Source organism: Martes martes (genome assembly GCF_963455335.1).
Source record: "Martes martes genome assembly, chromosome: 4".
NCBI lineage: Eukaryota > Metazoa > Chordata > Mammalia > Carnivora > Mustelidae > Martes > Martes martes.
The window spans coordinates 164480417-164485654 of NC_137891.1; the positions used below are offsets into that span (position 1 = coordinate 164480417).

Here is a 5238-nt window from a genome sequence, read left to right on the forward strand (position 1 = left end):
TTCGACATGAAGTCTGCTTGTCCTCCTCTCTCTCTCTCTGCCCCTCCCCCTGCTCATGCTCTCTCTTTCTCTCAAATAAATAAAATCTTAAAAAAAATTATTCCTGAGTATTTTGTTCTTTTTGGTACTATTATAAGTGGAATTGTCTTCTTAATTTCATTTTTGGATTGTTCTTTGCTAATATATAGAAATGCAATTGATTTTTTATATTAGTCTTGCATCCACAACCTTCCCGAATATGTTTATTACCTCTAGCAGTTAATTTTTATGTGTGTGGATTTTTTAGCATCTTCTATATATAAAATCATGTTATCTTCAAATGGAGATAGTTCTTTCTCTTTTCTAATACGGTTGCTTTTTCTTTTATATTCTTGCTTAATTGCCCTAAACCTCCAGTACAATGTTGAATAGAAGTGACCCTCTTTTTTTTTTCTTTTTTTAAAGAAGTAGCCCTCTTTTAACAAACTAATGGTTACCAGAGAGGAGGGGAATGGGGGATGGAGGAAATGGTGATGGGATTAAGGAGTACATTTGCTGGATAAGCACCAGGTGTTGTATGGAAGTGTGGAACCAGGTATTGTACACCTAAAGCTAATATTATGCCATATGTTAACCAACTGGAATTTTAATAAAAACTTTTAAAAAAGGGTTATTTGTTTTTGGGTTTTTTTGGGTGGACTCAAGATGGAGGAATATATGTGAGAGCCTTGTCCTCTCGAATTGTGGATGACTGTGGTGGGGTCTTGACCGTGGATACCACAGTTGATGGTATCTTTCAACCACTCAGAGGTTTTCACAATTCTCCAGTGGGAGTAAACCACAGACTACAAGGGAGTTTCACAGCTATTAAAACCAGGGCTCCACAGTTTGGAGGTAGCTTTGCAGTTTGTGGAGGTTTATTTTTCATGACTGACTGCATTATGGTTCAAGTTGGAGGGAAAGATTCCTGGAACTCCATCACAAGTGTTGCCTTCACAGGAGCCATATTGGCAGTAAGAGATGGACCAGTGGCCATGGTTGGGTCAGCAGTGATGGGTGGCATTCTAGCTTTAATTATAGGACCTGGTATCTTGTTGATAAGATTTATCTCTGCATGATTTCCCAATGGTCCTCAGTTTGCTGAAGACCCCTCTCAGTTGCCTTCTGCCCAGTTACCATCTTCACCTTTTGGAGACTATCGACAATATCAATAGGACTTCTTTCCCATGATTTCTTTAACAGAATGAGCTGTAGTTCAAGAAAGGATTTCAGAAGGTAAATTATGGTCTGTTTTTAAAATCATAGGTGGGACAGCTATGGCCACATAAGCTTTGAAGAGATGCTTAGGTCTTTTTTCTATTTAAAGGAACATGGTGGGGGCAGATGTTAAAAGATAATGCATTTATGTATTCACACTTGGATTGCATTTGTGACAAAAATAAATGTCTAATACCTATAAATGAAAAATAGTAAATGCTTAGAAGATGAAAGAACAGAGGGCAAACAACAATGAAACATGATCATCATTTCCTTGGGGGATTCTCTGCCTGATATTATTATTCTGTCAGTGAAACAATAAAACAACTCCTGGAACTTAAAGAAGTGCCCCTTTTTTGTATTTTGTAAGCAGTCAACTTTCTTTGTATTCATGATCTAGAGCAAGGAATAGAGACACTTGGCAATTATATTTGATTTTGCCATCTTTACGAGATGGCATAGCTACTAAGGAGTGAGGTAGCTACTAAGTGCATGAGGTTTGTTGTTGTTGGTTTGTTTTTTTTTTATTTTTTATTATTTATTTTATTTTTTGTTTGTTTGTTTGCTTTTTTAAAAGATTTTATTTATTCAACAGAGAGAGACACAGTGAGAGAGGGAACAAAAGCAGGGGGAGTGGGAGAGGGAGAAGCAGGCTTCCACTGAGAGAGCCCTATGCCGGGCTTGATCCCAGGACCCTGGGATCATGACCTGAATGGAAGGCAGACACTTAATGACTGAGCTACCCAAGGGCCTGAGTGCATGAGGTTTTGACAAACAAATCAATTAATATGTTTGCTTTTACTTCCAGTCTTTGCTTCTACTACACTTTTTAACTGGGACAATTGATTTTTTTTTCTCTCTTCTTCAAGCTGAAATAAAGGGAATGAATTAGGGAATGAGATAAATCTAGATTTGGATTGCACTTCTATAGTATAATTCTCAAATTTCAGTTCTATAGGCCTCATGACATTTAATAAGTCACCTCATCTCTCTGAATCTCAGCTTTCTCATCTGTGAAATGAGGATGACACTGTTTCCTAGCGTTATGGAGATGATCAAAGATGATTAATGGAAAGCACCTAACACTGTGCCTGGCACTTTAAGGGCTCGAAAAAATGCCCAGTCCCTTTGACTTCCACCCCAGCCCAGAACAAGTCTTCTTTATCTACAGGTTGGGGGTGGGGAATAACTGATTTTAGAAAGACCTTTCTAATACCCAGACTTATCCAAAGTCTGGAAGGGTTTTCAGGAAGTAGTGAGCTCCAGGCCCCTGAGGGTATTGAAGCAAGTTTGAAATGATGAAAAAGGTAAGGTCAGATGACTTTTGTGGTTCTTTAGAGTCTGTTAAGTTAATATGAAAATATTCATTGACTTATATGTTACTGAATTTTTTCAGCACTGTTTATTGAGGATTTGCCATGTGCCAAACCCTGGACTAGGTAATGGGGATCCAAGAGTGAGCCAGAGAAGTGGGGTTCCCCTCCTCATGCAGTTCAGTCTTGAAGTGAGACTAGTAAACAAAAAAATAAATAAAAAGAATAAGATAAGACCAGGGGCGCCTGGGTGGCTCAGATGGTTAAGTGTCTGCCTTCAACTCAGGTCATGATCCTGGGGTCCTGGGATCAAGTTCTATATTGGGCTCCCTGCTTAGCGGAGAGTCTGCTTCTCCCTTTGTTTCTTCCCCTGCTTGTGTTCTCTCTCTCTCTCAAATGAATAAATAAAAATCTTTAAAAAAAAGAGGAAGAAGATAAGACCAAGTTTATTGACCATAGAGAACTGTAAAACTCCAGCACTAGGGGGAAAATATAGTATATAGAATTCATGGTTTGAATGGTTGAAGAATCCCATGATTCTTTAATCTTTGAATTTAATTTTTTTCTCTTTCCTTTTTCAACCAATTTCTTATTTTGCCAATTCTCTTTTATTTATTTATTTATCTATTTATTTTTAAAGATTTTATTTATTTATGTGACAGATAGAGATCACAAGTAGGCAGAGAGGCAGGTAGAGAGAGGAGGAAGCAGGCTCCCTGCTGAGCAGAGAGCCCGATGCAGGGCTCGATCCTAGGACCCTGGGATCATGACCTGAGCTGAAGGCAGAGGCTTTAACCCACTGAGCCACCCAGGCGCCCCACCAACACCCTTTTAAAAATATTTTTTAACTTTCATTTTTACATTTACATTCTATTCTTTCAATGTATTTAATTTTATTTTACATATCTATCTATATACATCTATAAGTTTTCCTTTCTTTACAATTTTGAGATGTAGTTTCCTCTAACAAACAAACCAAAATACTCAGGATATAGTGCATTGCTCTGTTCTGTTCAACCATCTGTTTATATTCTTTCTTTTTTTTTGTCCTTTAATTTGCATTTTTATAGTTACATTCTATCCTTTCATTAATTTAATTTTATTTTTATACACATATAAGTTTTTTAAAATTATTTTTAAATTAATATATAATGTATTATTAGCCCCAGGGGTACAGGTCTGTGAATTGCCAGGTTTACACACTTCACAGTACTTAGTTGTTTTTTTTTTCTTTACGATTTTGGGATCTAGTTTTCTAACAAACAGGCCAAAATACATACAGGATCCAGTGTATTGCTCTGTTCTGTTCAAAGTGTCTGATTATATTATCTCTCTCTCTTTTTTTAAAGATTTTATTTACTCATTAGAGAGAGAGACAGAGAGCACGAGCAGGGGAGAGGCAGAGGGAGAAGCAAGCAGACTCCCTTTTGAGCCAGAAGCCTGATAACATGATGTGGGGCTCTATCCCAGGACCTGGAGATCATGACCTGAGTCAGAGGCAGACGCCCAACCATCTGAGCCACCCAGGTGCCCTATATTCTCCCTCTTTTCAAAATTTAATTTTAATTTCTTTTCATTTTGGGTCTTTTCTGATTTGTTTGGTATATAGTTCTCCAGGCTTGTTGTTGCCATTTTAGTATTTTGTTCTCTTGTTCATCTATTCTTCCCTGGACAGAATGGCAAGACAGAAAAACTCACCTCAGAAAAGAGAACAAGAGGCAGTACTGACTGCCAGAGACCTAATCAGTATGGATATAAGTAAAATGTTGGAACTAAAGTTCAGAATAACAATTATAAAGATACTAGCTGGGCTTGAAAAATGCATAGAAGACATTGGGGAAGTCCTTTCTGGAGAAATAAAAGAACTAAAATCTAATCAAGCCAAAATTTAAAAAAAGCTATTAATGAGGTGCAATTAAAAAATGGAGGCTCTTACTGCTAGGATAAATGAGGCTAAAGAGAGAATTAGTGATATAGAAAACCAAATGATGGAGAATAAAGAAGCTAAGAAAAAGAGAGATAACTACTGGATCACGAGGGGAGAATTCGAGAGAGAAGTGATACCATAAAGCAAAACAATATTAGAATAATTGGGACCCCAGAAGAAGAGGAGAGAGAAAGGAGGGGGGCAGAAGGTATATGGGAGCAAATTATGAGCAGAGAACTTCCACAATCTGGAGAAGGAAAAAGGCATTCAAGTCCAGGAGGCACAGAGAGTCCCCCTCAAAATCAATAAAAATAGGTCAACACCCTAACATATAATAATGAAACTTGCAAATCTCAGAGACAAAGAGAAAATCCTGAAAGCATCTTGGGACAAGTGGTCTGTAACCTACACAGGTAAAATATTAAACAGGCAGCAGACCTATCCACAGAGACCTGGCAGGCCAGGAAAGACTGGCGTGATATATTCAGGGTGCTAAATGAGAAAAATATAAAGGCAGGGATACTTTATCCAGCTAGGATGTCATTCAAAATTGAAGGAGAGATAAAAGCCTTCCAGGACAAACAGAAACTAAAAAAAATATGTGATCACTAAACCAGCCCTGCAAGAAATATTAAAAGGGATTCTTAAGTGAAGAGAGAGCCCAAAAGTAACATAGACCGTAGAGGAACAGAGACAATACACAGAAACAGTGACTTTGGAAGTAATACAATGACATAAATTCATATCTTTCAGTGTAGTTCC

At 37.6% G+C, this 5238-nt stretch overlaps 1 pseudogene across 1 annotated transcript; it reads left to right on the forward strand.

Moving 5' to 3' along the window:
* The first annotated feature begins 684 nt into the window (after nucleotides 1-684).
* Nucleotides 685-1193, forward strand: LOC308342445 (mitochondrial import inner membrane translocase subunit Tim17-A-like; annotated as a pseudogene). Its single transcript has one exon. The product of its transcript is annotated as a mitochondrial import inner membrane translocase subunit Tim17-A-like (transcript).
* Nucleotides 1194-5238: the final 4045 nt, after the last annotated feature.